The sequence below is a fragment of the Trichosurus vulpecula genome, chromosome 8 (assembly GCF_011100635.1).
Source record: "Trichosurus vulpecula isolate mTriVul1 chromosome 8, mTriVul1.pri, whole genome shotgun sequence".
NCBI classification, from domain to species: Eukaryota; Metazoa; Chordata; class Mammalia; order Diprotodontia; family Phalangeridae; genus Trichosurus; species Trichosurus vulpecula.
The window spans coordinates 20575505-20600906 of record NC_050580.1 but is presented as its reverse complement, the minus strand read 5'-3'; positions in this window follow the sequence as shown (position 1 = coordinate 20600906).

The window sequence follows — 25402 nt, the reverse complement described above, 5'->3', positions numbered from 1 at the left end:
TAGTCTTTGGAAAATTTTATTAATCATTATATTGTTTGAACCTAGCCTTGTGTGGCTAACTCAAAGCTTATTGTAGGTCTTGCCAACCCCAGAGACTTTCTAGGAAGGCTGGGAATCACTGTAAGGAATACTTACAGTGTCAGTCTTGGGTCCATCCAAAATACCTGGATTATGGGCCCACCCAAAAGCTTGTGCTTTGGTTTTGTCTAAGTTCTATCAAATGCTACACCTACCTGATGATGTACATCTCAAGCAAATTGCCTATGTCAACAGTTTATGTCCTGCACCCCTTTTTGAGAGGTATCCAGGTGGTGCAGTGCAAAGAGTTTTGGGCCTAGAGTCAGGAAGACTCATCTCTCTAAGTTCAAATCTGACCTTAGACACTTACTAGCAGTGTGACCCTAGGCAAGTCACTTAACCCTGTTTACCTCAGTTTTCTCATCTATAAAATGAACTAGAGAAGGAAATGGCCAACCACTCTAGTACCCTGGCAAGAAAGCCCCAAATGGGGTCAGACAGAGACAGACATGACTGAAAAATAACTGAATGACAACTCTTGTTTGAATTCTATATAATGTGAACCTTAACAGAGAATTGGGAGGGAGCCACACCTTTTTTTGGCTCTTTTCTCTACTAAATGACTAAAAAATTCTAAAAAAACCCATTTTAGGTTCTGGGTTTGTTTTCTACTGATAATTGTCCCTGCCTGAATAAGCTTACTTTAGTTGAGAACACAAGATAGAGCCACATAGAACAATTTTGGTGCTTTGTCTGAGAGGCTGTTGTGACACGGCCAGGTGGTGGAGTGGATAGAGAACTGGAACTGGAGCCAGGAGGAACTGAGTTCAAATTCTGCCAAGTATTAGCTGTGTGACTCAGAGCAAATCACTTAGCCTGTTTCAGCCTCAGTTTCCTCATCTGTAAAATGAGTAAATGGGGCTTGATGTCTTCTAAGGTCCCTTCCAGATCTCAGTTATATGATCCTATAGATTCCTTTTGTTTTTTTTTACTTTGTCTTGTTTTTTGAGACTGGGTGCTCCCACCACAGCCAGGTTGGATGTGCAGTGGCCATTCACAGGCTGATCCCATTGCTGATCAGCATGGAAGCTTTGACTTGCTCCATTCCTACTCTGGGCCCATTTCCTCCTCCTTAATGCAGCCTGGTTCTCCTTCCAATCTTAGGTCTTGTGGGCTCACCACATTAATGCTGGACTTGTGCAGACACCCTATCAGCTTTAGCCCACAGTAGCTCAGAACTCCCAAACCCAAGCAATCCACCAACAAACTCAGACTTCCCTAGAATCAGGGATTATAGTTGTACGTTGCCACACCTGGCTGGAGTCCTGTTCAGCTTAAGGTTAGACTAGGCTTCTAAGGCTGATTCCAACTCTGAGATTCTGGGACAGTAAACTAGGTTCTAGAGTCTAGGCTCTCTTCCCCTACTCTAGGACTCTTGTCTATCTCAAAGTTGACTTTGATCTGGACATCTCTGCACCATGTGATAAAGTGCCAAGGTCATGGCCTCCAGAGTCAAGAGGGCCTGGGCTTAAATCTTAAATTTGATACCAGTTACATCATCTTGGTTAACCTTCCTGGGCCTCAGTTTACTCATCTGTCAAATGATCTCCATGTCCTTTAAGCTCTCAGTCTTTGGTCATTTACATATGTTTGTGGATCATTACATATCAAGCTACAGAAGAGAAGCAGACTTAATCTCTTTTCTCTGCTCACCAACTCAGGTAGAGGAGCTGCTGCTTGTACCCCCAGAATGGAGGTGTAGTCAGGTGAAAGAGAAGAGCCTAGGGTCCTGAATAATCCATAATAATGGGCTCACCAGTCTCTTAATAATTAGGAGTTAATTGCCTTTTAAAGAAAGACACAGTAGAAACAGACTTACAGAAATTAACCCACAGAAGCACTTATTCACTTACTTAGATCTGAATTAATGTGTTGTCCTTGGATTTGTCAAAAATAGCCTCATGCATATGCATAGTTGTGAGGACACATGAACACAAACAGACCTGCATCCAGGATCTCAACAAGCTTAGAAATAAGAGTCCCTTTTATGGACTGTGAGGATAGTCATCAGTATCAGTCTATCAGAGACAGATTCAAAGGTAGTTATGTAATCTATATGTGAAGAATTATCCAGGGTTTATTAATTCATTGAATGAAACTGTGTCGTTGTTCAAAGATAATTACATGCTGAATTAAATTCTTCCTACTCAGCCTCCCCCAGCCTTAATTAGATCAGGTAACATCAGTCACAAGGCAGTAGTCAGACTACATAAGAAAAAGGCCAAGGATTTTATGGCCCAAGCCTCCTGCTATCTGATTGAGTGAAGATGATTCATCCAATCCTGGAGCTGGGTGGAGATATTTTTCCTTGGAAAGGGACCATGAGCTGTCCACATAGTGGTTCCACTTTTTAAGAATTTGTATGCTTTCTCCCCCTTCACCTCAAAATGTTCTCTCTGCTTCATTACCAGACTCCTTTCTTGAGGATAAACAGAATCTAGAGATTATTGCTTCAGAATCATCCGAGTGTTCTAAACACATTCAGTATATTCTGGAAGCAGAGCTGTTCCAAGGGCATTGACTACCTGGAGGTAGCAATGGCAGGCGGATGGTCCTGTGGCTTTTGGTCAGGTGCCTTCTCTCTATTCCTTGCACCTAATCATTAAAGTCAACTGCATTTGCTTCCCTAGTTTTCTCCAAACTCCTTCTTTACTGGCCAAACCTTGTTAGCCAGTCAGAATTGGTGTCAATTTACATGATGGGATATGAACGGCCCCGAATAAGGTGCCTCCCTCATGTTGAGGTGCCTATGATTTGTCAATTCAAGATTTGCTCCTTTGCATCTTGAAAGATGTTTTTGACCTTTTGGAGAGCCCTGTGACAATTCAGATGCCACCAGGGGAGGGGGTAGGGTATTGCTTTTCTTCCTGTTTAGCTCAGTCAACTAGCTTTAGTGGTAGAAAAGACCTTTGAGGTAATCAAGTCCAATCACCCTTATCTTACAGATGAGGAAATTAAGGCACACCTGGCTCAAGAGCAAGCAGCTATTAAGTGTCTGATGATGATGATGATGATGATGATGATGATGATGATGATGATGATGATAATGTTTAGCCATTTTTCAGTTGTGTCCAACTGTTCTGGGGTTTTCTTGGCAGAAATACTGGAGTGGTTTGGCATTTCATTCTCTAGCTTATTTTACAGAAGAAGAAACTAAGGCAAACAGGGCAAAGTGACTTGCCCAGGATCACATCACTAAGTTTATAAGGCTGGACTTGAACTCAGCAAAGGGAATTTTTCTGACTCCAGGCCCAACACTCTACTGCACCACCTCGCTGTCTGAGGTAGGATTCAATCTCAGGTTTTCTGAGTCCATGCAGAGTTCTATATCCACTACGCCACCTAGCAAAACAGCTAAATAAAATGATTGGTTGAAAAAAACCTTAATCTTTCTAGAACAAGATGGGGAAAACATAGATAGACAGCAGTCTCTCTGAAAAAGACCTGAGGTTCCAATGAACCATAGGAGTCAACAGTGTGATGAGAATGCTCCCCTTCAAAAACAAAGCCTTAATGCAATCTTAAACTGCACTAAGGGAGGCAGAAGGTCCAGGGCTAGGTAGGTGATTGTCATGCTGTCTTCTACCCTGAGTGGATTATGCCTGGAGTACTGTCTTAAGTTCCAGATACCATATTTTATGAAGGGCATTGATAGGACAGGAAAAGTTGAGACAAGGGGAGTCAGGATGATGGAAAGCCTTGAGATCATGCCATGGAAGGAATAGATGAAGGTACTAAGGATATTTAACTTGGAGAAGACTCAGGTGTTGGGGAGATAATGAGAGTGTTCTTTAAATATTTGAAAGGATGTCACAAGGAAGAGAGAGAGGACTTACTCTGCTTGGCTCTAGAGCACAAAACTTAGAGCAATGGTTGGGATTTGAAAGAGGAAAATTGTAGAAGAAACTTCCCTCACAATGGGAGCTGTCCAAGGTGGAGTGGATGGGCTGCTAAAGGAGGGAGCAGGTTTCCTCATAATGGGAGTCTTCAGGCAAAGGCTGGACCACCATTAGTTTGGAGTGAGACAGAGAGACTTTTTTTAAGTGAGGTTGGACCAGGGATGGCCTTGGGGCTATCATCCAAGATGGGAGGGTCTGTGAATAGGCAGTCACAGCCTCAGTTGCTTCATTTGTAGAAATTAATAGTCATAACGGTGGCTCATGGAGTTGTTGTGAATAAAGTATAAATTTTCAAGTGCCACATGAATGAGAAGTATTGGTATTATTATTATTATTATCAGCTGGGACAATTGTGCTTTATCCAGGTTCAATTAGACAAAGTGAATTGTGCCTCTTACAGCAGCCTGTTTCATGAGAGCCATAAGGATTTTTCTATTTCTTCATTACTGGCAAAAAAATGAATTTGTTTTATTGATTAGCCTATCTCCTCAAGTCCCTAGAGGAAATGTAAATAATTTAAATTATAATAGAAATAATTATGATAAAGAACAATTAAAATGTTTCTTCAAATGTATATTTGTTTCTGCAGAAGACCTAGCCTGATTCAGTTTATGTACAGAATGCCAGAGCAGCATAATGAATACAGTTGGTCTGGTTTAGAGTAGCTTAATTTCACTTACTTAGAGGCTGTGTATTATAGCAATGCCCTTGGGTCTCTTAGTGATCAGCTCCTTCCCTATCCTCATCACCCTGCTCTGGTTTTTCTCCACCTCATCAGTGTTGTTCACCAAGCGCGGTCTCTGTAAATGAACACGGTATTCTAGGTCTGATCTTACTAGGGCATGATATATCTGAGCTGTCACCTCCCCAGTTCTGGACATTGTGGCCCTCTCTTAACGCAGCTCAAGGTTGCTCTTTTGGCTGCCGCATCACACACTTATCCCTAATCAACATCTACCTCCCCATCCCTTTGATTTCAGAATTGACTTTTAGTAGCAAATGTGTGAGAGAGGTAGTGTGGCAGAATAGGTAGGGAACTGGCCTGGTTTAAAGTCCTGCCTTTGATACATAGTGACTGTGTGACCCTGGGCAAGTCACTTTTAGCATTTTGGGCAACTCTGTTATTGGGCCTGGGGTATTCTGGATGTTTGGATGCTATTGTTTAGATGTGGCTTCAGGCCACATTCAGTAAGAATGCTGACATAAAGCATCAGACCTGCGAGGGGGATAGATTGGTGCAGGAGCTTCTTTCATTCCTACCTTGAGGGGAGCAAGAGAAGGGCCATGAAGTTGGGCACTCTTGCCTTCTATCTCAGAATATCTCTCTTCTCTAAAGCTCCCACACCAACTCCAGCCTCACAAAGGTCTGTAACTTTGTGTCAAAACTCTCTCTGCCAATATGGAGTCATATCAGGGTAGCAGGGCACACAGAACACTCCAGCCTTGGAAGACAAGTGACATCTCTCATACTCCAAGATCCAGATCAGAGGCTGACTTGTATTGGCATAGGGAATTCCTTATGCCTTTGAAATCCCAGATCTGGTTAAAGTATTAATCCTAAATAAAAAGTATGAGGTCATGTGTTATTTTGGAAAAGGATCCCAGATCAGAAATTGGAGAGCCTGGATTTGAACCCCACCCTGGTCACGTACTGTCAGTGTGACCTTGGAAAGTTGCAGGTCCTTTCTGGGTCTACATTTATTCCCTTACAGCACAAGGAGGGAGGGATTTGAACTGGAAAAATCTCTAAGGTTCCTTCCAGGTCTAGAACCTATAGTCACTTCACTGATTCTCCCTTGGCATGTTTGTCTTGGATTCTGTTCTTCCCCTTGGAGCTGAGCCCCTGGGCATGGGAGAGGCCTCAACAGCATTATTTTCAAAAAAGGCAAATTTCACTCTGTGGAGTCATGGCTGCCAGCACTACTGTCACTGGAAAGCTTGGAGACAGATATCAGAAGGGAGAATTTCAGTCTTGAAGGATGGATAAGTTTGGGAGTACTTAGTGCCTTCTGATTTGTTGAAATCCCAATCGAAAATGTCACAGATGCTGTTGGGTAGTTTGGAGGAAGATCACAGGATCACAGATTTAAAGCTGACAAAGATTTTTGGATAGAGCACTGGACCTGGAGTCAGGAAGACCTGAGTTCAAATTCAGCTGCACGTACTTGTTAGCTGTGTGGCCTTAGGCAAGTCACTTAACCGCTGTCTGCCTCAATTTCCCGAACTGTAAATGGGGAGAATAATAGAACCTACCTCTCAGTGTTGTGAGGATTAAATGAGACAGTATTTGTAAAGCATCTAGCACAGTGTCTGGCACACAGTATGTACTGTGGAACATTTTATACCATTTTATATCATTTTTATAATTTCAAAAAGGGCCAGGGCCTGAATTAATGATCCACTGGAAGAAGAACCTGGACCTGGGCTTCTTTGTTCTCTGAAGTTTGCTCCCTGTATATAAGGCCAGATAGGGCTGACCTAAGAACATTCCTTCCCCTGTTAACCATTAAGGGATGAGGCCCTAATTCCGAGAGACTACCTCGCTTAATATTTTATGGGCATATACTATGTTGTGGAATGTTAACGAAACACAGAAATGCTGGGTTGTAGTTTTAACTGGCCCTTGTCAATACTCTTGTCTTATTGTATTTACAAACCTATTCCATTAAAGAAAATCTTTGTCTTGTATCATGGTTACACATACATGGGGATCATAAAATTGAGTAACACAAAAACATGCTGAATTGTGACTGTTCTAAAAATATAAAAACCTGTTCGTTCTTCTGTACAAGTCAGTCAGACTCTGTCTGGCTCAATCCATGATCATGTCTGTCCGCTATGCTTAAAGGGAATGAATAAATAAATAAGTAATATGAATTTTTCTGTCACCTAGCTCTGTTTGCCTCCTTTAGCCAAACTTTCAGGTTTAACAGTACTTAATTCTCATCTCCCCCCTTGCCATCTTAGAAGTCATTGATTCTAACCCCCTCATTTTATGGATGAAGAAAGGGAGACCCAGAGACATGAAGTGATTTGCTCAGGGTCACATAGGTCACGTGTTTTTGTTGGGATGCAAAACTATGTCTTTATGACCCTACCCACAATGCCACACTGCTTCGTTTCCTAGGGAAATGTTTTACACATTGTGTTTAATTCGGCCTTGAAGTCATGCTGATTGATGATACGAAGTGATGCTTCATGGGTATCCTGTTGCTGTTAGTCTTTTTTATTTTTTGGCTTGGACTTGTGATTTCATTCATTCAAGAGAATTCCAGTATGGAGGCTCCATCAACCAACACAGATCAGGAACTTATCCATGACTAAGAGTCTTGGAGGGTTTCCTGGAACACCAAGAGGTTAAGGAGCTTGCCTAGAGTCACACGGCTGGCATGTGGCAAAGACGGCTTCAAAGCAGAGATTAGAAATCGCTGTTGAGTACTGATATACATCAGTGGAAAGAGTCCCCAGGACTGGAAAGAGAAAAAGAGGCTATAGAAATGTCAGCTTCTGCTATTAACACGGCATCGCTTGTCTTTATTTTGTATGTGCTCTTTGACCGTTTGTCTATTCCTCATGCAAACTGAGAAAGTTATGGTCCCTCTGGGTCAGGTAGAAATGTCATTGCTTGTTTTATTTAGAGGCATGTCCATGTGTATTTGGAAAATCTTCTATGATACAGAAACAACTCATAATAGCTCAGCCGCTGAGTGGGCAAATGCAATGCGTACTGGTCAATATGTTACATGTGATGGAATTCCCTTTGGTTTTGGCTTTCACACCAATGTTACTGGGTCATTGTGTTGAGGTTTAGGGATGCCAGGATCCTGAAACAGTGACATGAGAGTTCTTCCTTGAATGAGCTCGTCTCAAGCCTTCTTTCAGCCAAAGACAAGGTTTATTAGAATACTGGTAGAGGGTGGGCATGATTCTAAAAATCTGAACCATTGGCTAGATTCTTGAGGAATCTGAGCATTTGTGGTGCTTGTATGGACAAGCAGGCCAGATTGAATCTGAACACCTTAATGGAGGCAAGATGGATCTCATATACAGAAACACTGTGGGTAGGATCTAGTAGGGCCCAAGTAGTCTGGGGTGACTGGGAGGTAACAGAGAAGGGGCAGAATGCCAGGGACCTGGACCACATGGCCATGGGAGAATGAGGTCTAGATAGGATCAAGGGTGGGAAGGGGTGGGGTGGGGTGGGGGCGCTGGGCTAATTGGGAGATTGGGAGCAGACTGCAATGAAAGGCCAGTTGACTGGAATAGGTTAATGCCTCAGGCAAAAGCCAGAGACTTGACCATGTGGGAAAGGGAAGTTCAGGGAAAGTTGGGGGTTGGGGGAGAGGGTTTCCAGGGCATGTACCCCATCAATTGGATCACTGAATTTGAGCAGGAGCTTAGAAGTCATCCACTGCCTCATTCCCATTTTACAGATAAGAAAACAGGACATTGATTAGGTAACCCTATGATCCTGTAGTGAAATATCAGAGGCAGGCTTCAAATGTTTATTATCACTTGCCCACTGTCACACAGCTGATAAGTCTTGGAATTTATACAGTCTCAGTGTCATAGGTTTGATTGAGAACTGGAAAGAACCTCAGAAGACATCAAGTCTAGCCTCTTCTTTGAGGAACCTGAATCCTCTACAACTTCAGTGATTTTCCCAGTGTCACACAACTAGTTTCTGAGGTAGGATTTGAACTCAGGTCTTCCTGACCCCAAGTCTATTTATTACAACATAGCTGCCTCAAATTTCAACTTAAATTTCTAACCTTTGATCCTTGATGAACTTTTTTCTTCCTTTATGGAAGGAGAGGCAGATAGAAAAGAAGCAGCCTGTCCTTGTTCCTTCTCGCCTTTCCCACACAGGCTGTCCACCCTTCTATTTCATGGATTAACCCTGAGTGATTAGAGAGCCTGATTTTCTCACGGGCTGAGCCTCTTCTCTTTCTGCTAGTTTTCCTTGGCACCTATCTTTTGCTCTTGTTCCTACTGGGGGATGTACATGATAGCTCCCTTTTCCTTGTGAATGATAAATCATTATAGAAGATCTTCCATATTATAGTGTAAGCCCGGCTTTTCTTCCTTCCCCCCATCCCCCAGCTCCTGCAAGATCTTTAGACTTCTGGGCTTGGAAAAAGGAATCAGACATTCCTCTCCAATTGATAAACCTTCAATAAGAATGAACCTCTCAGACATTCCTCTCTGGCTGATAGGTCCAAACAAAGAATGGAATACACTTCCACTAGGAGACAGATAGGCCTGAACAAGGAACAGGTAACTCTTAAGATAAAAGATAAGAAATAACTCCTCTCCCACCTGGAGAAATACTCTTGAGATTGCTTAGCCAGTTCTTAGGAATGAGGGTGGGGGGAGGGTGGCTCCCCTCTCTGGCGGGAAAAATTTTCTTTGTTCAGCTCCTATAAAGGTCACCACATGGGGCAGTTACATTGGAACCTCACCTATGGGGAGGACGCTTCGCTTGGGGCTATGTTCAGAAGGGACTCACCAAGGTGGCTGTAAAAGACGGAGTTCATCAGCTTAGGAAAAGCCTTGGTGTAGGTGGTGAACGTATGCATGTTGCATGTTGCGTGTGTGTCCTTTGTTGGTGTCTCTGCATTTGTAGAGAAGAGAGGGATTCCTCAGCTTGGAGAAACCTAGGGCGGGTGGTTTGCCTCTGAACAGGTGTTGTCTCTGTGTGTCTGTGCCTCTGTCTTTGTCCCTGCATTAACTGTGTAGTAGGAATTGTTGTGATTAATGTGGTTGTGGGGTTAATAGAGTATTTCCCATCTTTCAATAAAGAACTCTGTTCTGTTGGGAGTGTGCTTTGTTGCCAGCGCGAATCCGAACCTAGCTTAGCTTAACCGAACACCCTGCCATATCCTATGCTATCTTAACTCCATTATGGGTTAAGTCATTTACCAAAAGCCTTCTCTGAAGATGGCACAGGATGGTATGGAGGTGATCCTTAGGTCCTGGGGCTTGGTCAATGGAACGCTAGCTCTGGCAGGGCCTCCCAAGTTAAGAAAGCTTTCAAGATGGCCCTGGGATGTAATATACATCTGTGGTCCAAGATTCAGTGTGGTTAACTATGCATAGGCTCATCACCATTGTGAATTGTAGCATGATGTAGTAGATGGAGCCCTGGCCTGGGAGTCAAGAAGACCTGAGTTCAAATCTTACCTAATAATAACTAGAATTTACATAGCACATGCTACGTGCCAGGTACTACGTTGAGCCCTTTACAAATACAAATAATATCGCATTTGTTTCTCACAACAACCTTGGGAGGGAGATACTTTTTCTTTTGACTTTCTTTTTTTTAATTAAGATTTTTTATTTTTAGTTTACAACACTCAGTTCCACATGATTTTCATTTCCAGATTTTCTTTCTCTCCCTTCCCCCAGCCCTCCCCAAGACAGCATGGAAGGCATAGAATCCGATATATCCTCTACATATAACTTTGCATTGAACTTATTTACACAATAGTCAAGCTGTAAAGAAGAATTATGACCAACGGCATGAATCATGAGAAAGAAGAAAAAAAAAACCAACCCCCCCCCACCCCCACTCAAAACAAAAACAAAAGAGAAAAAAAACAAAAGAAAAAAAAGGAGAGCATACAGTATGCCTCAATCTGCATTCAGACGTCATAGTTATTTCTCTGGATGTAGATAACTCTTTCTGTCTTGAGTCCTTTGGAATTGTCCCTGAACCTTGTATTGCTGAGAAGAGCGAGGTCTATCAAGGTTAGTCATCACAGAATCATTATATCTGTGGTTGTGTATAATGGTCTCCTAGTTCTGCGGCGCTCACTCAGCATTATATCGTGTAGGTTTTTTCAGGTTATTATGAAGTCCGTATCTTCCCCATTTCCTATAGCACAATAGTATTCTATTACATTCATATACCACAACTTGTTCAGCCATTCCCCAATTGATGGACATCCCCTTGATTTCCAATTCTTTGCTACTACAAAAAGAGCCACCATAAATATTTTTGTGCATATGGGTCCCTTTTCCTCTTGTGTGATCTTTTTGGGATACAACCCTAGAAGTGGTATTGCTGGGTCAAAGGGTATGAACATTTTAGAGCCCTTTGGGCATAGTTCCAAATTGCTCTCCAGAATGGCTGGATCAGTTCACAACTCCACCAACAATGTAACAATGTTCCAATTTTCCCACATCCTGTCCAGCATTTATCATTTTCCTGTTTTGTCATTTTAGCCAACCTGACAGGAGAGGTGGTACCTAAGAGTTGTTTTGATTTGCCTTTCTCTAATCAGTAGTGATTTAGAGCATTTTTCATATGCCTATAGATATCTTTTATTTCTTCTTTTTAAAACTACCTGGTCATATCCTTTGACCATTTCTCAATTGGGGAATGACTTGTATTCCTAGAAATTTGGCTCAGTTCCCTGTATATTTTAGAGATGAGGCCTTTATCAGAGATACTAGTTGTAAAGATTTTCTCCCAATTTGCTATTTCCCTTCTAATCTTTGTTGCATTGGCTTTTTTGTAGAAAACCTTTTCAATTTAACATAATCAAAATTATCCATTTTGCATTTTGTAATGCTCTCTATCTCTTGTTGTGTCATGAATTCCTTGCTTTCCCATAAATCTGATAGTTAAACTATTCCTTGCTCTCCCAAATCGCTTATAGTATCAGCCTTTATTCCTAAGTCATGAATCCATTTTAACTTTATTTTGGGGCTTGGTCAGATGTTGATCTATGCCCAGTTTCTGCCATACCATTTTCCAATTTTCCCAGCAGTTTTTGTGAAATAGTGAATTCTTAGCCCAGAAGCTGAATTCTTTGGGTTTATCGAAGAGTAGATTGCTATAGTCATTAACTACTGCGTGTTTTGTACCTAACCTATTCCACTGATCCATGACTGTTTCTTAGCCAGTACCAGGTAGTTTTGGTGACTGCTGCTTTATAGTACAGTTTATGTCTGGTATGGCTAGGCCACCTTCCCTAGCATTTCTTTTCATTAATTCCTTAGATATTCTAGACCTCTTGTTCTTCCAGATGAATTTTGTTATTAATTATCCAGCTCTGTAAAATAATTTTTTTGGTAGTTCGATTGGTATGGCACTGAATAAATAAATTAATTTAGGTAAAATTGCCATTTTTGTTATATTAGCTCAGCCTAACCATGAACAACTGATATTTTTCCATTTATTTAGATCTGACTTTATTTGTGTGAAAAGTGTTTCATTATTATGTTCGTATAGGCCCTGGGTTTGTCTTGGCAGGCAGACTCCCAAATATTTTATAGTGTTTACAGTAACTTTAAATGGAATTTCTCTTTGTATCTGGGAGATCTTTTATTATTCCCGTTTGACAGTTGAGGAAAGTGAGCAGGCAGGTTAAATGACTTGCCCAGCATCACACAGCTAGCAAGTGCCTCATATCAGATTTGAATTCAGGTCATCTGGATGCCAGCCCACAGTTCTAGTCACTGAGCCAGGTTGCTGCCTAGCTGCCTACCTCTGGCATTAGCTGGGTGGATTGGAGAAGGTCCTTAAGTTCTTTGAGTCTTGGATTCCCGTAATATTCTCCTAAAATAAGAGACTTGGATTAGATGACCTTTGGAGTCCCTTCCCCCTCTAGAGCTGTGATCCTATGATCCCTCTGGGTCTTAGTTTCTTAATTTGTAAAAATGAGGGTGTTAGACTCAGTGACCTCTAAGGTCTCTTTGGACTCTCAACTTTTGATCACTTGAGCTCTGATTCTATGACAGACTTCTCAGCCATAGCAGCTCCCAAAGACCACGTACTAAGTCAGAGAAGGCTGTGACTTGAGTCAAGAGGCAGCTCCTTGACCTATCTGACAATGTTTTAAAGAGACCTTATGGATTGGTCTGGGAACCAGCCCCATTCCACTCATAACACTGGTTAGGATCGTAGGCTCATTGGCTGAGAGCTAGAGACAACTGGTAGGTTTTTCTAGTCTGACACATAACTGGATAAGAATCTCTCAACAGCATCCCCAACAAATGATCATCCAGCTTTTGCCTGAAGACCTCTGGTGGCTTACTGCCTACTGCCTTCTGAAAAAGTCCATTTCTCTTGGTTAAGAAGTCTTTCCACATATCAAGCTGAAATTGGTCCCTTTATAACTTCCATATGTTCCTTCTAAATCTGCCTTCTGGTGCAAAGCCGAACAAACCTAGGTAATCCTTTCTTTCACAAAGCAGCCTTTCAAGTATCTAAGACAGCTATGTCTGCCATCATCCTGGGTTCTTTGTGGACATGTTGATGTTGACTCACGGGGTCATGGATTTAGAGCTAGAAGAGATCTTAGGCCACATTTACTTCAGCTCCTCCTTATACAGATCAGGCAATGGAGACACAGAAAGGTTAGTTAACCTGCCCCAGGGCCATACAGCTAGTAAATACCTGGAATGAGATTCAAGCCAGGTCTTCCTGACTCTACTACTGCATGATGCCTGCTTCCTTGACCACAGACTCCCTCCTCTCCCTTCAGTAATCTACCCTAGCCACTCAAAGTCCTGACTCAGTCAAGACATGAGACTTCCCCCATCCAGGCAGAATGACAGAGAAATTGGCTTTTTAAGTCCCAAATCAAAGTGCTATGATTGGAAGGCACTTTTTTTCTGAAAAAGATCTGGGGGAGTTTTAGTGAGCCCAATGAGAGTCCACAATGTCAGCCCAGAAAAGCCAGTGTGATCTTGGCTGCCTGAAGAGGCTGCCAAGAACAAGTAGGGGAGAGTCACTCTGTATTGATAACAAATCTGAAAACTAAGTTCACATCTAGGTCCCATATTTTAGGGATGACATTGATAAGCTAAATCTATGATCCTGTAGTGAAATATCAGAGGCAGGGTTCAAATATGGCTTCTGATACTTACTAGCTGTGTGAATTGGGCTAATCAATTAACCTCTCCGAAACTTAGTTTCTTCTAACGTTGCATAAAATTGTGTGGGTTGGATAATTGTGAAGACTTCACAGGGTATGTCTAATGGAGAGGTTTTGGGATTTGGCCTTGTAATTTTGGGAAGGCATGCCCTTCCCTCTCTCTCTCAGATGTTAGAAGATAATGAACTTCCTATGAGCTATTTGTTCTCTGCTCTGGGAAGGGTCTCTCCTTCCCCCATCCCATTTCTCCTCCCAGACTTTCAGACGCCACCTTGGCAGTTGAGTTCTGATAGGGAAAAACCTGGATGAACTGGATCAATCTTGGTCCTCTGTGTAGTTTTCGCGCCTAGATTGTGAGCCCACCCACCCCAGCCAATGGTGAGAAGGGATAGAGGTGGGTGGGAATCTTCTTCATTAAGACTATAAATTAAGGAAAGTTCTCTTTTACCTTGCCTCCTCCCTTATGGAGGTGTGCCCAAGTCTTGCAAGGTTTGTATAATAAATTTACTTTGTTTCTCTTAAAGATGTCTCTCCTATTATTTAAAAATTCTGTCCCATACAAAATGAAAGGCCTGGACTAGAATACATTTTTGCATCTGCTGCCTTGCCTGGTTTCAACTCCACAGAATAAGATGCTTGTCCCAGGATAAACTCATCACTCCTAAACTCACCACCATGCTCTCAATTCAAGCCTTGACTCACTTCACCTCCCCCAGCTTCCTCTTTGCTCTGATTGGAGGGCTGGAAGGCCAAGAACTCAACTCCTCCCAACGCCTTCCTTTATAGAGGGCAGAATGTGGAGTCTCAGATCACTGTATTTTGTGTCTGTTGCTTTGCCTGGTTTCAACTCCATGCAACAAGATAGCCCTGTTGTCCCACTCCTGCTTCCAACCTCCTTTTGCGTCTTGTGTCCCCCCAAAAGATTATAAACTCCTTGAGGGTAGAGACTGTCTTTCTTATGCTTATTTGTATCCCCAGCACTTATTGCAGTGCTGACACATAGTAGGCACTTAAGAAACATTTATTGAACTGAATTGACTAGAGTTCCCACTGACTCTGGAGCTATGATTTCACAGGATAGTCCTATGATCTTGATTTCAAGTCTGGCACCATTTCCGAAAGGTGCTATTGCTTCTGGATGTTTCTTAAGACTCATGTATTTTTAGGTGAAGCATAGAACAAACCAAACTTTTGACTGACAGACAATTTTTAGCTCCTTTTTTACCTCTGGCAGCTTGGAGGATGGGTTGACTTAACTAATATGACCATTAGTAAATGCAGACCGTGTATGTTGTGTCCTTGCTTCTGTATCAGAGACACCAAAGCCATCTGACGATGGCCCCGGGGTGGATCAGTCCCATGCAGTTATGCAAAGACATTGGCTCACATATTTCCTGCAGGAGATGGGGATATTAAGCAGTCACTGCCTTCTACCTGGAAGGAAACAATATTTTTAGCCAGACAATTATCTGCCTGTAGGGAGAGAACTTCACCTAGTGTCTGTGGAGGGCCGCTGCTGCTATCTTTGGTTTTCTACTTGTCTTGCATTTGGACAGATAACATTATTTTTTATTAGACTTTGTGGGAGGAAAAAAAAACCCATGAAAATAAAAGCCCACATGAAATTGTTTGATATTGCCTTTGAGCTGCTGAATAAATTTGTTATTGATTTTGTCCTTTTATAGGAAGGGAAGGTTAATGAGAACAATCAGCCAGCTTTCATGGCCGGGAGGAGGTGGAGCCGGGAGGGGAGAATGTGTAATACAGATGTGGTGAGTTGCCCTTCCCTCCCAAAATATGTGAGTGCTTCTAGATTAAATTTACGAGCTATTATGGTAGGAGATGGGGCACTCCAGGGTCTCTTCACCTTGCAAGACAGTGACATATTCATAACATGTGCCTTTTTACATTTCTGCTGTGCATTTTTGGAGGGAGAGAATGATTTATAGAAGAGGCTAATGACTGCAAGTAGCTTATCTGGTGAGACAGCCCAGCAAAGGAGACAATGCCATGCCACAAGCATTTATGAATGAGACACCTGGCATGTGCCAGGCATTGCTCCAGGTGATGGAGTTCAAAGGAAAGAAAGGAAACAATTCCTGCCCTCAAGGAGCTTCCGTTCTATTGTCTTCTCTGGAGGTGGGTGCTCCCTGAAATTACTTCGTATCTTCTTTGTAGACATCTTATTTATCTGTGTGCATTTTGTATCTTTCTCATTTCCTGCCCCACTCCCCAGCCCCTCCATATAAAAGCCTTGGAGGCAGGGTCTATTGCATGTTTTCTTTTGTACCACCAGCATTTAGCAAAGCACATCTGGCACATATCACGGGAACAATAAATGCCTGCCAAATGAATGCATGAAGTGTATTGCATATATACACCATGCACATAGAGAAGCAAATACAGAGTAATGATAGCTAACATTTATCTAGCACTATGTGCTAAGTGCTTCACATTTATTATCTCATTTGATCGGCACAACAGTCCTTAGAAGTAGGTGCTATTATATCCCCTGTTGTACAGAAAAGTGCAGCAGATAGAGACTAAATGACTTTCCCAAGCTCACACAGCTAGTAAGTGTCTAAGGCTGGCTTTAAATGAATGTCTTCCTGACTCCAGGCCCCATATTCTATCATCATACCACCTAAGTGCCTAGATAAAGTGATTTTAAAGTTGTGTGTGTGTGTGTGTGTGTGTGTGTGTGTGTGTGTGTGTGTGTATAGGAAGATCACAAACAGGTAGGGGCATCTGTGTAGAAGATGCATCTTGAACTGTGCTACTGTGCTTGCAAGTGACCTAGGGATTCCTGGAAATGGAGGTGAGGAAGGAGGGCATCCTAGGTATTCAGCACAGCCTTTACAAAGGTCTGGAAATGGGATATGGGGAATATGGAGTATAGCAAGTTGGCACATTTGGCTAGAATAGAAAATGCATAAAGGAGAAAGAATTTGAAATCAGCCTGGAAAGACAGGCTTGAGCAAGATTCCAAAGTGAGTATGTTATATCTTATTAATAATAATAGCTCACATTTTTATAAGATCTTCCTCACAACAACTGTGCAAGGGAAGCATTGGGAGTAATGAGGAGTATTGGCCTCATTTTTCACTGCTTCTCTTTTTGGAGTTAAAATATTTAAATGACCAGGTGCAAATTGAAGCTTATTATTAGTGACAGGAACAGAAATTACACCTTTTTTTTCTGAAAGAAACTCTATGAAAACACTCTTTTATTACCTCTCTGTGGCATTTAGGTGTCCTTGGTTTCTGGAAAACTATTCCAGCAGATTATGATCTTGGACTCTATCCTACAAAGCTGATGAATGATTTAAAGATCACCTAAAAATTAATTTTTATTTTTGTTAACATCCTTTGTTTTTGTGTCAGCCTCATTCCCCAATACAACCCTCCCCTTCCTGCTCAGAAAACCATCCCTTAGAGTAAAAAGATAAAATAAAGTGAAATTAAATCTGAAAAGAAAGAGGAATAAAAAGCAGCTGAGCAACAGTAATCAACGATAAAGTATGACAGTGTACATGTGGTTCCATACGCACATTCACCCCCTGTCCATCCTGTAAAGAAGGGAGAGAGGCGCATTCTTATATCTCTTCTTCAAGATCAGTCTGGGACATTATCACTGTACAACATTTAATTAATTGTGTTGTATTTTTTTCATTTATACTGTACCTGAAGTTGGAGAGGCCTGGATTTAAATCCTGCCTCAGACACTTACTACCTATGTGACCCTGGGCAACTCACTTACCATCTCTCAGCCTCAGTTTCCTCATTCTGGAAAATGGGGATAATTAATAATAATTGTACTAAATTAATAATAGCACCTATCTCCCAAGATTGTTATAAGGATCAAATGAAATAATATTTATAAAGTATTTTATAAACCTTAAAGAGTTATATAAATCCCAGATATTATTATTTAGTAGCAGTAGTATTGTCACTGTGTGGTTCCCCTAGTTTTCCTTACTTTACTTTGTATCAGTTCATACAGATCATCCTGTGCCTCCCTCTACCCTTCATAGTCACTGTTTCTTCCAGAATAGCAAGAATCCTATTCATGTTCAAGGACAGGGAATGTCAATTAAGTAAATAATCAAATTTAAAGAGTCATGCCATTTAAAATAAGTGTCATGGTCCTTAGTCTTGATAGCTTGACCAAGCAAGGACACTTCTCTATTGAATCAATCAATGCAGGCTTAAGGCTAAGTCCCTGAAAGTCCTTGGTCAACTGGAATGACATTATATAAGCAGTATATTTGGATGGCCTGAGCAAACTTGTTCATACCTTAAGGGTCATACGTAAAATAGACTCTTAAACCAGTTTGAGCCTGAGATATTTGAGTGTCTGGCAGTGGATGGGAGAGAACATTCCAGCTATACTTCCTATAAAGAATCCCTCGGAGGGAAAGAAGAACACTGAGGCTTCCTCCTTTCCCAGTGGTTAATGGGGGACCTTGTGAGCCTTGAAGTGTCTGGAGGATTTCGAACTTCCAATAGGTATCCTAGCAATGTCCTCGGAGCAGCTGATGGCAGTGTCTGTATCAGGAAACAAAGACAGACCAGGGAAAGATCCAACATGCTGTAAAGAGCCCAATGGGGAAAAACCAACAACTCCAAAAGATGATACCATGCTTTCAGGGTCTTGAGAAATCCTGCAAAAGAACTTCCAGGCACCCCTTGGCCACGTACACTCTCTGAGCTGGAGCCCACTCTCCTTTGAACTTTGGATGTATTTGAGGGAGAGTATGTCTCTGACTTTGGGCAGGTGGGGGAATATGTGTACCAACTCTTTTTACTATACCATCTTAGCAAATAATCATCTCTAAAAACTGATTAAGTTTGGCTGATTAATTGCCATCACAAGATAGTCATGGGAGGAAGTACACTAATAGGACTGGGGAGCAATAGTATTGGAGAAGCAGCTCCCTAATCCTTAAGGGTTAACCCTAGCCCTGTTAAAGGCTGTAGGAGCTATGTTTATGAGTCCTAACTCATCAATGCCATCTCAGGTCCCTCATCTCTGTGGAGAGGCCCACATGCTGTGGGTTCTCAGAGGACCTAAACTTTCTTTTGAACGTTGGAAAATTAATTTTCTTTTCCTTTTTAAGATTGTCAATAATTAAACCCAGGTCTGTGTGTGCAAGGTTGGAGGGACTCCTGTAGAGGGGAAAGGAAGGGCAAAATCATCTACGATCCTCCAATCTGAAAATAGCACCTGTCCCTTTTGTGGTAAAACTGGGTCAGGCTAAGCCTAGAGGAGAGAGGCTCGTCTTTGGGAGAGGGAGAGGGTCAGGATCTCGTTCCCTTAGGGTCAGTGGCCCACATTGGTCTGGGGTGAGTAGAATGACTTCCAGTCCCTAATCCCTGTGGGGAGAGTCCCACATGTTCAGGGAACTCTGTAAGGGACAGGCTTTCCCTCTGAGAAACTTTTCTACTTTCATAACCACCTGTTTTGAAAAACTAATTGTCTGGCTAATTTATTGATATCAACAACTAATCATTTATGGGAAACACACCAATGGGAGACTCAAGAGCTAGAGTATTAGAACACAATTTCCCAATGCCTTAGTGCTAACCTTTGAGCCCTGAAGGGATGCAGCGGCCCCCTCTTCTGGTTCCCCACCTTCCAGTAAACACTGAGGTTTAGAGAGCAGCTCCAGGGTCTACAGGTGCCCTGGAAATGTCATAGTCTGTTTAGTAAACTCATTGCCTACAAATGTGTCTTTTAAATTATTTTATTTTTTATTTTAAATTATTTTATCAATTTAAAAAATTATTTCGTCAATTTCCAAGTATTTGTTTTTTCTCTCTTCCACCTTCCCTTCCCTCTCAAAAAAGAAAAAAAACCAAAACTTTTGTAATAAATAAGCATAGTCAAGGAAATCAAGTTTGTCTATTGTCCTTGCCCCCAAATGTGTATCTCATTCTGCAGATTAATCTATCTCCGTTCTGCCAAGGAGTGGGAAGTGTGCTTCATCTTCAATCGTCTGGAAACATGGTCGATCATTGCCATGCTCAGAGTTCCTAAATCTTTCAGAATTTCTTGTTTTTCCAGTATTGATATTGGAGTATAAATACTCTTCTGCTTTTGCTCACAGTCCCACACAGTTCTTTCGAAGTTTCTGTGAAACTAATCTCTTTCATAATTTCACATCTGTATCTATATATAATTTGTCTATCCATTTCCCAATTGATGTCTACCACTTTAATTTCTAGTTCTAGAGTTGCTACAAATATATATTTTTTTTATCTATAGCACCTTTTCTTTTTTATTTAATCTCTTTGAGCCATAGGCCCATTTGTGGTACTGTTGGCTTAAAGTGTAGGCATAGTTTGGTAACTTTCTGGGTATAGTTCCAAAGTACTTTCCAGAGAGGCAAGATCCCCTCACAGCTCCACCATCAGTGCATCACTCTACCTGTTTTCCTGCAGATCCTCCAACCGTTGTAATTTTTCTTTTTTGTTAATTTTGCCAATCTGATGGGTATGAAGTAGAATCTCAGAATTGCTTTAATGTGCATTTTTCTAACTTTTAATGATTTGGAGCATTTTTTATCATTTAATTATGGATAGCTTAAATTTCTTCCTTTGAGAACTGTCTGCTCATCTCCTTTGACAATTTATCAACTGGCCATTATTCTTTTGAATTGGTATCAGCACCTTACATATTTTGGAAATGAGACCTTTATCAAAGAAGTTTGCTACAAAGATTTAATCCTCTCCCCTCTGCCCCGCCACCCCATTGTTTCCTTTCTAATATTAGCTGTATATAATATGTATGTGCAAAAACTTTAATTTTATGTGATAAAGTGGTCCATTTGTCTTCTGTGATCCTCGCATTTTTTTGTTTGCTTATGAACTTCCTATCTATAGATCTGAAAGGCAATTTCTTCTCTGTTTCTCTTATATGTTTATGATGTGACCTTTTATATATAGGTCATGTATCCATTTGGAGCACATCTTGGTATATGGTGTGAGATGTTGGTATAAATCCAATTTCTGTTACACTTCTGTTCAATTTTCCTAGTAGTTTTTTTTTTCCTCAAAAAGTGAGTCCTTACTCTAGTAGCTGGAGTGTTTGGGTTTGTCAAACATTGGCTACTAGGTTCTTTTGTATAATATGAACAATAAATATTTCTTGAAGGAATGAATGAATTTTGGAGAGGAAGACTGTGATTGAGACTTGGGGCAAAGGCATTTGTTGAGTTCACATGGAAAATCCTTTTCTTGGAATACCCTTTGGTATTTTTATGGCTTCCTCTGGCAGGCAGCTCAGTTACTAAAATTAGAATGATTGAGAGAAGAGAGGAAGTATCACAGATGCATTGACTCAGATGTTTATATATGGAAATATATAAGGTCTAGGTAGTAAACAGTGTGAAGCACAGATTATATTATAGACTTAGAGCTAGAAAGTATCACAGATAGAGATCTCACCCAGGAGCCAGGAAGACTTGGGTTCCCACCTGTGATACCTACTGGCTGTGTGGCTCTGGGACAAATTTCACCTCTCTGTTCTAGGTTACTAAGACCAAATTGAAGAGAAGGTGCTGACTGGCATTGAAAGAGGACAGTTTCTTATCTGAGAGTTCCCTCCAAGAGTACAATTGCAGATTCCTAGTCCTATCTGCATCTAGTAAAATGACAGATCTCTGTTCTTATCCCTATCCATAGAAGGACCCCTATTCAGAGATAAAATGCACATTTTTGAAGATGGCGTTCTTCTGATGAACCATGGTGTAGGGTAGAGGTGGGAAACTTGCAGCTTCAAGGCCACATGTGGCTTTCTACATCCTCGGGTGTGGCCTTTTGACTGAGTCCAAGTTTTACAGAACAAATCCTTTCATTAAGGGGATTTGTTCTGTGAAGTTTAGATTCAGTCAAAGGGTCACATTTGAGGACCTAGAGGGCCACATGTGGCCTTGAGGCCACAGGTTCCCCACCCCTGGTGTAGGGAAAGGACAGTAGATTTTGAATCAGAGACTAGAATTATAATTCTTGGAAAAGTCACTCAAATGTTCTGTTTCTTTATCTGTCAAATGATGGCGACTACCATCAGAACTGTACCTAGAATGGACTGGCTAATTATACTTGAGCTGCCCAGATTGGGATATGATGACTTCTTATATAGATTACTTTTCTCCCACTTGGACACCCTAGGATTTCAGGGTTCTATTATGGTATTATGGTTTGTAACTGGGCAAGACCTTCTCTCATCTTGTGTTTTTGCATGTCAAGAACGAAGCAGAAATGCAATGGAAGGAGAAATAATAACAAACCCATCAAAGTGAATGTTACAAAATTGTGACAAACAAGAATGGCCCCAAAGAAGAGAAATGACAAGACATCTCCCTTCACTCCTTTGGGAACGTGGGAAGGTCTTTTGGGCATTGTGTGTGTGTGTGTGTGCGCGCGCGCGCGCGTGTGCGTGTGTGAAATATGTACATATATATCAGCTTTGATGAATTTTTCTCTTTCATTTTGGTTTTTCTTTTTAAAAAAGGTTTTGATGGAGGGGTCTCTGGGAGAGAGAGATGCTGAAGGAATACAGGTGATGTAAAAACAACAGAAAACAATAACGTCCTATTAAAAAGAATGAAGGCAATTTTAAAAAATACAGCTTCTGTTAAAAAAAATTTGCTCTATCCTGCAATGTTCAGATAATTAAGAGAGTTCCATTTTCTCCTTCCTTTTTTGGGTTGTTGCTTTAGCCCGGCAGATAATTATCTCCATTCTCTACTTTGTTGTGAAGTTTGTGTCTAAGAACTCGTTATCCAACCAGTCCCTCACTGCTACTGTGGTGGTGCTGGGTATGAGGGACCAGCAGGTGTTTATGAGGAAGAGGGAGGATACTAACACACACACACACACACACACACACACACACACACACACACACACGTGCGCACGCACGCGCAAACACACACACCTGTTGTTCAGTCATTTCGGTTGTATCTGACTCTGTGACCCTATTTGGGGATTTTCTTGCCAAAGATTCTGGGGTGGTTTGCTCTTTCCTTCTCCAGCTCATTTTATGGATGAATGAACTGAGACAGGTGTGGTTAACTGACTTGCCCAAGGTCACACAGCTACTAAGGGTCTGAGGCCAGATTTGAACTCAGGAAGATAAGTCTTCCTGACTCCAATCTTGGCACTCTATCCATTGCACCACCTAGATGTATGTCTGCGTATGTGTGTGTGTATACACACATATACTTACACATCCACACATCCACACATACATACGTATCTTCATGGATTTCAAAATATGTTATCCTTGAGCCTGAAAACAATTCTCTGAGCTAAGTAGTGAAAATATTACCATCTCCAATATGCAGATGGAACGCTGAGGATCAGAGGAGGGAAGTGACTCTGAGTGGTGATCCGGTGCAGTAGAGAGGATGTTGGGTTTGTAGCCAGAGAAATTAGAGCACCTTAGTTGGAATCTTGGCTCTGCTACTTTGCACCTGGGTGACCACTGGCCAATCAGTTAACCTCTTTTGGCCTCAGCTTTCTCATCTGTAAAATGAAGGGGTAGGCCTAGATGATCTTTTAGGTTTCTTCCTGACTGATTCCATGACCCAAATTACATGGCTTTTCTGGGTCTCAGTTTCCTCATTTATAAAATGAAGAGGTTTGGACTAGATGGCCTTTACTATCCCTTCCAGCTTTAAATATGTGACTCACACAAGGTATACAGCTAGGTGCAGATGGAGGATTGAATCTAGGTCTTCAGACTGCAAGTGCATATTTCTTCTACCATGCATCACCATGGCATACTATGCACAAGGCGCTGTGCTAAAAACTTGAAAAGACATTGATAAGGTCTTCTCCTTGCCTTCAGGAAGTTTATGGTCTAGTAAAGGAATAGCCCACAATTTCATTTCTATGTTTTTGCATTGATGGTCTTCCATGCATGGAATATACTATTTCCTCATCTCTGTCTCCTGGAATGTCTGCTGTCTTTATACCTCACCCTACCCATTTATTTATTTCTTATTCTGACCTTAAATAGCCAATAAAATGAGCATTTCCTTTTAAAAAATATCTATTATTTATTTTAGATATTTTTTCCTTTCAAATTTTGATTTCTCTATTCTCTTCCTCCTTCCTCCTCCTCTCCTGCCCACTGAAAAGGCAAACAGTAGGATATCAATTACACATGTGAAATCATATAAAATATATTTTCATATTAGCCATACTTCCAATAAAAGTAAAAAAAGAAAGGGAGATGTTTATACTCCAGTTTGCTATCTGGATGTGGATAGCATTTTTTCATCATGAGTCCTTTGGAATTGTCTTGGATCATTGTGTTGATCAGACTAGCCAAGTCTTTCTCTGTTGATCATTATTACAATGTTGTTGTTACTGTGCACAATGATGTCCTGGTTTTCCTCACTTCTCTTTGCATCAGTTCATATTGGCCCTTCCAAGTTTTTTTCTGAACCTTGCCCTTCCCCACCCCTTGTCATTTCTTATAGCACAATAGTACTCCACCATAATCACATGCTACAACTTGTTCAGCCATTCTCTAATTGATTAGGACTCACCAAATTTCCAATTCTTTGCCACCACAAAAAGAGCTGTTATAGATATGTTTGTATATGTAGATCCTTTTCCTTTTTCTTTGCTCTCTTTGATGTATAGAACCTGGAAGAGGTATTGCCAGAGTAAAGGATATGCTCAGTTTCATAACTCTTTGGCTATACTTCCAGATTGTTCTCCACAATGGTTGGACCAGTTCACTACTCCACCAACAATTCATTAATATGCCTATTTTCCCTCATCTCCTCTAATATTTGTTATTTCTGATGGGTGTGAGGTGATAACCCAGAGGTGTTTTAATTTGCCTTTTTCTAATCAATAGTGATTTAGAACATTTTTTTTCAAATAATGATAGATAGCTTTGATTTGTTTTGAAAACTGCTTGTTCATATCCTTTGACCATTTATGAATTGGGGAATGGCTCTTACTTCTATAAATTTGACTCAGTTCCTAAGACATTTGAGAAATGAGGCCTTTATCTGAGAAACTTGCTGTAAAATGTTTTGATGTTACTTCATTGTCTATGTATATTTTAGCAAAATGTTGTTTCCCTGATTATCTCTTTCAATTAGGTCTAATTTTGCTTTTGCTTTGTGTGAAATTATGATCAAAACCCCTACCCTCTTCACTATAGCTGAAGCATAATAGATTCTGCTTCATTTTCAAGTCTGTATGTGTATTTCTGTCCAAAGTATGTCTCTTGGACAGAGAATATTGTTGGATTCTGGTTTCCAATCCATTCTGCTATCTGCTTCTGTCCTCTGGGTTAACTCATCCCATTCAAATTTATAGCTATGATCTTTGCATTTCTTTCCATTTTCCTCTGTTTATCCTCTCTTTTTATCCTGTCCTTTCTCGTCTGTCTTGCTTCCAACCACTGACTCCCCAAATTTGCACTCCCCTTTATCCTCCCTCTCCCGTATCTCTTATCCCGTTCTTCTACCTCTGTATTGTGTAAGATGAATTTTTATACCTATTTGAG